The following is a 9,506-nucleotide window of genomic DNA, read 5'->3' as shown; positions in this document are numbered from 1 at the left end:
AATTGTTCAGTAACTTTTTTCTTCTGCATGTATCCACCCACAAAAAATAAAATAGCGAGGAGCAGTGGCAAATAATTTTAACGGTTTTTTTTTTAATCTGTGTTACAGCTGGTCCTGGGATAGCAGAACCATTCATCTGGCCTTTGTTGTTTACTATGATCTCCACATGATTTTCAAAATAAGAAATGTGCCATCTCTTCTCTGATATGCTTTCGTGGTGGGATTTCGGCTGCTGGAGGTACCTTCTCTCTGCGCTCTGGTTTGCCTTCCCTGACCCTGGTCATCGGTGTGGTTCCCTTGCCAGCAGTGGCAGGAGGTCGGCTCAGCTGCCTGTCGATGCCCACTTCACAGTGATGAGATACAGATTTCTGGACCCCACGCAGTCTGCACAGTTGATCACACCTCCTACCAAATGACCCAGGAAATCAGGAACTTTGCACCAGAGGACCCACCATGTCCTATTTTCAACATCCTGAACATCAGAAAGGGACACACACTTCTTTGAAAAAATACCAAATATGACCATGTTATATTTTACATCTTGCTTTTAAACTTAATTATGTATCAGAAATGGTTTTCCAGGTCAGTGTATATATAGATATACCACATTTTCTTTTTATAACAGCTTTTTAGGGAATGGAGGCTTCATAATTTATCATTTGTTTACTAAAGAACATTTAGGTTTTCATATTTTCTGCCATTTAAGAAAATCTTCATGCATATATCTATATGTACTCATGCCATTCTTTCTGTAGGGTGGATTTTTAGATGTTGGACTCCAAATCACCATCCCTCAGTTTTTGTACTAATTTTTACCACAACCATTTTCATTATAATTCCACATATATTTTTAAAATTTGGCCTATTTTAAAAACTACCTTAATTCATATTTTCTTTTTATTAATGATCTTGAACATCTTTTTATCCATTGTTTGGACATTTTTTTTTTCTGCTAATTGCCAGATTAAATTATTTTTCTATTTTTGTACAAGAGTTTCTTGTTGTTTTGTAGAAGCTCTTTGTATGTTTGATGTGTTTCTTTTCCCCCAGTTGGTCATTTGTCCTTCAACTTTCTTTGTGGTATTTTTCTTCAAAGAACAGAAATTGTAATTGTTTTGTGTGTACTTAAATGTGACATCCTTTTCCTGTGTGACTCTTTGGGTTTTGTCTTGCTTAGAAAGCCTTTCCACTCTAAGTCTATAAAAACTGTCTCTATAAAAATAGTAATGTATGGTTTCATTACTTAAAATGTATATCTCAATCCACACAGAACTGATTTAACTTTGATTTTAGTAAAAGAACAAAATTTAAGTAGAAATTATCTTCAAGCACTTGCAGAATAACGAAACTTGGGTCAATAAATAGCTGAGATTTAAAAATAAAAAATAATTCAGACAAACCTGATTACCTTTCTTGATTAAAAAAAAAACTAAATTAGTGGAGGGAAAGCAAGATGTGTAATAAATTTAGACCTTTGACATACAGTGTCTCCATCAATCTTGCATAAAAAAATTAATTCAAATTGGCTTCTTCAAGGTGAACACTGTCATCTGAATTGAAAACTGCCTGATAGATCATAAACAACGAAAATAATAATAGCATTGATGCATCTAGCCACAGGGAAGAAGAAACAAATATCACACTAAGATCAAGGATAGACCTGGATTCGCAAAGCTTTTATATTAACAATCTGGAAAGAATAAAGATAAATGAAGTAATTATTCATTTAAGAAATGTCACTAAACTAAAAAGTGCACTTTACACATCTGAATACATTATAATAGAAGATTGCTGTGAAGGATAGGACCCTAGTAGGATATCCAAATAATAACTGACTTGGAGCCAACCCCATAATCATTTCTCTATACACATAAAGTTAGTTCAGTCGATTCACACTTACGGTGACCACTGTGTAACAGACTAGAGACAAATGCATTCAGTTTAAGACTCTGCAGGAAGAGCAATAGGGATACTCCTAACCAGAGAAGAGTGAGGCAGTGGTGGGTGAGGGCACTGTGGATGTGGAAATAAAAGTCAAAACAGCTATGGCTCCTACTCCCATGACCCTCAGACATGGCCCAAGCAGGGGAAGATGCTCTAAAATCTGCCAATACCTGAAAGTTGTGATAGAAAAAGTAAATAAATTACAAATCCACAATGACAATGAAAGGTGACTGAACTGGTTTAGATAAAACACAAAAAAAGCATAATAAAGTGTTGATGTTAAATTCACATATCACTTTAGTGTTTACACAGTGCTTTCCCATAGTCTCATTTGATTAATACCCTCAGGTACCCTGAAGTAGTCAGGAAAGGTGTGATTAATAGATTCATTCTCCTCCCGAGGCTAAGCAGAACCAAAGAAATTGCCCAAGATTACATACTCTGCTGGGGATCTTTTATTTCTACTATACCTACTCCAACCATTGAAAGCAATTCACAGAGAAGTGCAATCAGGTTTGGAAATATGTAAAAATTATACCTCAAAACTTTTTTATAAAAGAAAAGCAAACAGTATCTTTGTTAGACAAGTAATTTCCACATTCACTAAACACATGAAATACATTATTTGGCCTCAAGTCAACATACTTACTTTTCCTCTGCCTGCCTTCCTTTCATCCTTCCTTCATTCCTTCCCCTGCCCTTTTTCCCCCATGAGCATTCTTCTTGAAAACATGGGAAGCAACTCAAGGGAGTAAGAATGTTTAAGTACATGTATTGCAAAACAATCTTTCTGGGAAAATCTCAACTTGTCATCCATGGAGGGAGTGGGAGATTTTTTTTTTTCAGAAGTACCTAAAGCCCAGAAGGCTTCTAAATTACTTTTAAGATTAACTTTAATGCCTCCATGCCACCCACGTATAATGTCCATTCTCCATGTGGGCACTGTACTGCAATAGACAGGCAGCTTGGTTTGTCCGCCAACACCATTGGAAGCAAATGATGCCTGCCTTCAGGTAACTGGATGAAACATTTCATTAGAGAAATGTCATTTGTGTGTTAAGACACTCTTGTCATGATTCCTTGCACTGTTGATTTCCTTTTCACAAGACTTGCTTATTGCTGTGTAAATATAGCACACACATATATAGGTATACATATATATATATACACTTTGTGTGTGCACGCGTGTGTGTATTTCCCTCGTGGACAATTCAATCAGTACAGTTTTCAGCCAAATAAAATAAAAAGCCAAGTTAAATCTTTCTTAAACATAAGTTAAAACGATGACGTGCAACAATACTGCATTTCTAGAATAGATCAAATGACCTCATCAAAGATGTTTGAGAAGATATCAAACGTATCCAAGTTAAATTTCAAAATTTAACTGTGAAAAGCTCTCTAGATAACCATCTGTTTATCTACTTCCTCCTACATATAATCAACTTTCTTTCAAACAGGAGCTCTTACATTGACAGAATAAATGAGTCCAAATATTTGGCTTCATAGATCTTCACTTTAATTAATCAAATAAAATGAATCTTTCAACTGAAGTAAAGTTTACATTTGTCTGTTTGATCTACAACTTTGAAGGATATTCAAAATATTTTGTACACTACAAAAAGCATATCTACTTTTATTTTTATTTCAAGCAGCTGGCCTGTGTATACAATCATAGAGGAGAAATGTTTTTATAGGGATATCATCTCTAAATTTTAGTGTATTTCAATCTTATTTATCAAAGGGAGAAAAGCTTGAAAAAATACTTCAGAAACATTTTAATAAAAAAGTGTTAGGTATTTATGATTCTATTATGTGCTTTAAACTTTTGGAAAATAATTTAACTTCAGATGATATTTCAGGATCAGAATGTCTGAATAATGTTAACACATTTTTGTCATGATGTCTTAACATTAACACAGTAAGACATTCTGTAAGATTGCATGATGAGAAGACTTAGATAAAGTGAGAGGTTATTGAGACAAATGGGGCTAAAGTATTTATTAATGTTGACTAGTAAAATGCAATGAGGAACTAGAAGATTTTATGTTTCCATGTATCACCACATCTTATTATTCTTTTTCTACCATATATGGTAAAATCACTCACAAAAAGTAAAAGAGAACTGTTTTATAAAATTATGTATTTATGATAAATTATAGAATCATATCTTATCATAAATTCACAGCATAAGCGTCTGAATCTATAAAATATATGTATGCAGAAATATACAAACTTCTATTTACAAATAATTAGCTTCCAGGATTGTGTCTGATAACTTTTAATGATAATAAATGTCCATGTCAGATCATGTTTTGTAATCATAATCAACCTATCACTGAAATAATTTTTGAGGCGTTTCTCATATTTGACTATTTCATAGTCAGCATTTCAGTATTGTCATCCAACGCTATATTCTCCTTATTACCAGGAGATGGCGCTGTGGGTTTTAAATCGCAAAGCTAAAATTCCCAAAGCCGCGCTGAATTTTCAGTTTCTTTCTTTCCTTAATTTGTGCACGCCAGGCAATCCTTAACAGTGTTTACCATTTTTTCCTCGAACAAGTTTAATCTTTAAAATTTTTTCAAATGGTTAATATTCTATGATGATAAGATTCCAGGGGAGAGAAGGGTGTGACACAAATAAGCATAACAGCCCCCTAAGGAGGACAACTGAATGAAGGAGTTGTCCAAAGTAGGCGAGGCGGTTATGAATTCCTCATAAACTCTTTTCACTAGTTTTGCTCTACCTCCACCCGCATGTCCTATATTGTTCTCTGAGGTTTCAGCAGTGATAATGCAGGCGCTAAGTTATTCGCTCACTGTACGGTCCCCCTGGCCTTCAAAGTCGCCAAGGTGGGGAAAGACCACTCAGGAGCCAGGTGAAACCCTCTCGGTGGGCTCGGGGACCCGTGTGTGCACCTCGCGCTGAGAAAGCCTCCCGGGGCTCAGGGTTTGTCTTCAAGGTCTGTTCAAATTTAGGGTAATTCGCCCCCAAACAGTAGTGAGGACCAACATCTTTTCTGTAAAATAGATACAGACAAGGAAAATCTTTTCGAAAGAACGTTATATGAACAAGTTTCAACTTTTCCACAGTCAAATTTTTGGAATTGCCAAGCAACTTGGAAAGACTAGCAAGACGGGGGGCCCTTGGCGCACTGCCAGGAATGCGCCAGCTCGCGCTAGTCCCCCAGCGTCGTCACCCTCGCTGTCCTCCTCCTCATGAGCCCACACATGTGGACCCAGTCTCTCTGAAGTGAGCTTTGTAGGACTAGGCAGCGAAGGGGATGAGAAAATACAGACGACAAAACGACGCCGAAAGGATTGACCTCTGGGGCTTGATGGGCTGTAATGGCTCTGCCTCCGAGTAGATCCCGTGCTCCCAAATCCGTCGGGGGCGCAGTATGGTGAACTCTACACCTAGCACCCTCAGCCGTGCGGGTTTCAAGCTGACCCAGGCGCCACCAGGCAGCCCCGGGTGGGCGAGTCAAGTGCAACTTCAAGGTCAATGTGCCTCTGACTGGGGCCTGGAGCGCTGCCAAGAATGCTGGGCTTGGAGCGCTGGGGTCGCGCCCCGCTACTGTGCCTTGGACCCCGCAGTGGAGGGCGCTGAGACCGCACCCTCCTCCCCGGGCAGTTTTCAGGAGAGGGTCCAGCTGGGGTCTCCGCGGTGGGGACCACAAACGATATTCAGGGTTGGATTCTTCCTCGGCTGGGGAAGCACAGCTGGCGGAGAATTCCCACGGCTCTCAGTGGATTCGCTTTTCCAGAGCTGTTCTCAACAAAAGTTGTCATTTTTGCCAAACTTTGTTTTTACTTTTTAGACTGTTCTGAAAGAGATAAATTGAAACACACAGAGAGACAATTTTCCTTCTCAGAAGATACACATAGCTACCCAAATTCAGACTTGCAACTTTTCAAACTAGTTAATTAAGTAATAAACTATTTATCAGTACTATAAAAACAACAAAGAGGAACTCCTGGCTTTGCTCTTTAGAGTAGATTATGTTCCTTTCTGATTTTACTTGGGTTCCTATCTCAAATTTCAAGCAAATATCAAGATGATCATTAAGAAATTTAAATGGTACCTAGAAATTAGTTTGGTCTGCAGCTCAATGCACTAATTTCAATGCGGTACTGCCTGCTGAATATTTTAAACTCCTTTCAAAGCAGTAGGTGTATTCCCTCCCGCAGAAACAAAACGATATTCATCTTTACACAAGGTGCTCTGGCGTTTATAATTTGGTATCCAACACCCGGCCGAGAATGTTCCCTTTCCTGATGCTTTGGCCAGCCTCGATAAGCCAACCAGCCCAGAGCCAGGGGCGCTGGGCTGGGTGTTGCTCGGGGACGGCGCCCACTGCCCGCTTGGTCCCCAGGGTGTCCCGAGCTGCCCCCCGTATCCCTACTGCGGGCAGAGTGGGGGCAGTCCTCTGCCTCTGTTTCCCAACCGCTTTGGTAACTCAGTGACCCTCTGTGAAACTGCAGAGTCAGAGGACTTCCCTTCCGCAGTTTTCATTCTAAGCGGTCATCTGTGAGTCGGAAGATTTCGCCGTGGCCTGACTTCCCACCCTTTCTGCCCGCGCAAGCCGAAAGCGCTCATGTTGGCTTTTCCTTTGCCACTTTTCCAACTGGCCAGTTCCATCAGGAGCCCGGATCCTTGCCCAGCTTCTTGGCGGAGCCAAGTTCGAGCGCACAGATTTCCCGAGCTCCAGCGGCCAGGGGGCACTGTGTGAGCGGCTGACGTCACCCCTCCGCCCGGCCGAAACCAGGCGGCGGGAACCCACACAGTTGAGGGGAGAGGGAGCCGAGGCCGTGACTTAGGGCTGGCGACGATTAAACCAAGTGACGAGACACCGGGCAGATGTGTTTTCATTGCCCTGTAAGATAAATGCAGTGTTAAGTGCCTGACAACTTCCCAGAAGCAATCAGCAGAAGTTTACGAGTGCATAAACCTCAAAGACCATTCCCCAACGGTTGTTATAAGGCCAGTATTTAGAGCTTCCATAAATTCTTCGGCCGTTTCCCAAAGCAAAGTTTTCAGCGACTATTAAGCAGCCACCTCCTCCGGGAAGACTAGGAGGATTTTCTTGAATTACAAAAGGAAGAGGCTTTTGGCTCCTACCGAGTAAAATGAAGTTGTGCAAAAGTTTGTTCCAGAAGCTTGGATGGCCAGGGAGAGGAGGGAGGTGGTAGGAGGTCGTGGAGATGGGGTCGGGAAGGGCCACGAGATGCGCTCAAGTGTTTGTCGTCTAAGAACGAAAGACAAAGGTCCTGCGAAGATCCTGGGTCTAGCTGAGCTGGCAGGGCCTTTGCTGCCCTCAGTGTCGCCCCTGCTCTGCCATCTCGGCTCTGCCGCTCACAGCCCCGCATGGCGCCCCCCACCAGTCCCTGACATGATCGATCCTTCGCCCTTCAAATGTCCACTTCGGGCCGGCAGGAATCCTGGCGCCCCGCGGAAGGTGGCAGCCCACAAAAAGGGCAAGCTGGCTGGAGAACTAAGTCAGACACTGTGAGATGTGTCCCCACCCTGCCCAGAGCCACGACCGGGCCAGCCTCTGCCCTCCCGAAAGTGACCCAAGGACTTTGATAAGTTAAGTGTCATGCATACACGACCCACCTATGTTTAGAGAGAATCTTTGTTTATGATCCCAGTGAAAACAAAGCTGCTAATTGAAAAACAATAACACTAGCGTGTCTTTGGCTTTCTAAAGGGAGAGGTTAACAGCTGCGAACGCCGGGGGAGGGACGGTGGGAGGGGTGCGGCGAGCGAGAGGCTGCCCTGCACGTAAACAGCCTCGGGGTCCCAGACGAGACACGTGGGTCCGCTCAAGCCTGCAGAACCCCCGGTCTCGGTCCCAGGCACAAGAGCCTCCCGTAGCCCCGCCTGATCTTTCTCAGTCTTTAGGTTCCAGGACATCCAAAGGAGCGTAGGTAACCGACGTCTACGTAGTATTTCTGTCCCCGGAAGACTGTATCTCAGGGAATTATTATGGAAAGATACTGCTGGGCCCCTTTTCATCCTTTCCAGGTGAAAATACAGACATTTTTGTGTCGCCCTCACCCTTCCTTTATGAAATAAGGTGCCCAACTGTTCTGATATTACCATTCAAAAACAGGTTCTGTGGCGAACCTCATTTGTGAATCTATTACAGAGATTAATAGATTATTTCTCCTTTTTCAACTAATTCTCAGTGGGGAAATTTAACCATATGGTAAGGAGAGAATTAGAATTTCATCACATTAGAGCGAAATGTAATGAAAAGAGTCCAACACCTGGGGCCAACTCCGAAAGCCACAATTAAAAGGTTTTTAATGAAACCAGAGAAACCAAAAATTGCATAGTCTTCAGTAATCCTGCCATATAAGAAAGAGTTATTGGAAGGTGTTGGGAAATATTGTTTTTACTTATGTCATAAGGATGAAAACCAGCTGCTAAATACCATGTGTACCCAGAGACCGAACTCAGGAGTGAGAGGACCGCGTGTACCAGTGCCCATCCGGAGAGGAGCACTTGTTTTTACATTCTCCCTTCCCGAACCCTCCAAGAACAACCGAGGCTGATCCAGATGTCCTTAAATGGCTTCCGGGTAAATAAATATGCATAAATGCCTCACTTGGTGTAGAAGCGGATTTGACTCCTGGTGAAGTTGACCCTTGAAGCAATCAGATTTTCATCTTAAGGAAAGTTTGAGAAACCAGTTTGTTTTTGTTTGTTTCTTTTTTTTTCCTGTTTAGGAAATTGTGTACTTCACAATTACCATCACTGCAACAATTATTTGGAGACCACTGCAAAATCACTCCCACCCCACCTTAAAAAAAAATGGGCTGCATGATCACTTGCTCTTCATTTTGCTTTTTTCCCAATCTGGGTAGGAAATGGGCAGTGGGGTGTGTGGAAACGAGGCAGAGTGTTCGGGGGGACGACTGCTTTGCTCTCTGACTAGCTGAAAATCTAGAGTGAATTTTGGGCAAGCCAGCTGGGACACCACCTTCTCTCGGAAAGTCCCATCCCCAAATCCAGACCAGTCATCCTACGAACAGGGGTGGAGTATAATTCTCGCCCGGAAGGGTAATTTAGCACAAGCTGAGACAGCAGTGGCGAGGGAAGGGCAGTGGGGGGTGGGGTGCGGTGGGTGGGGGCGTCTGCTTTCCACAGGACTCCCAGGCTTCGCCGCCGATCTACAATTTGCTGAAGGAGCAAAGAACATCCTCGGCTCTAAGTAGGGCTTTTAGTGTGCTCATTGATGAGTGAAAGTCGCCACACATGTCAAGCTAAAGGCAGTTGTTGGGTTACTAACAGGACCCAGCGCCTTGCAAACATATGCGCTAAGCTGTGTATACAGATGGCAGGCAGAATAATGGAGCAGGCGCCTTTTATAAAGCTCTAGCTGCTGCCTGTCTTCAGACCTGGGAAATGAAACTATTCAGACTCGCGGCCAGATAGCGCCTGCGATTGTTTGTTACCGTTTTAATCCTATTAATTAAAACGTTAACCTGATTGGGTAGAAAGCGCTGTCCCAACAGGCGAGTCTTCTTCATAATAACCTACTCAGAGATAATGAT

The 9,506-nt window shown here is 42.4% G+C and overlaps 1 long non-coding RNA gene across 1 annotated transcript; it reads right to left on the bottom strand.

Moving 5' to 3' along the window:
* Positions 1-3,437: 3,437 nt before the first annotated feature.
* Positions 3,438-6,405, bottom strand: LOC116813246 (uncharacterized). Its single transcript, XR_004370927.1, has 2 exons — positions 6,029-6,405; positions 3,438-5,770 (listed from the first exon to the last, which is right to left on the bottom strand). It is a non-coding gene; the product is annotated as an uncharacterized LOC116813246 (long non-coding RNA).
* Positions 6,406-9,506: the final 3,101 nt, after the last annotated feature.

The sequence above is a fragment of the Hylobates moloch genome, unplaced genomic scaffold (genome assembly GCF_009828535.3).
Source record: "Hylobates moloch isolate HMO894 unplaced genomic scaffold, HMol_V3 SCAFFOLD_9, whole genome shotgun sequence".
In the NCBI taxonomy this organism is placed as follows: Eukaryota; Metazoa; Chordata; class Mammalia; order Primates; family Hylobatidae; genus Hylobates; species Hylobates moloch.
Note: the sequence above shows the minus strand (reverse complement) of the source record. Positions and strands in the feature narration are given on the sequence as shown.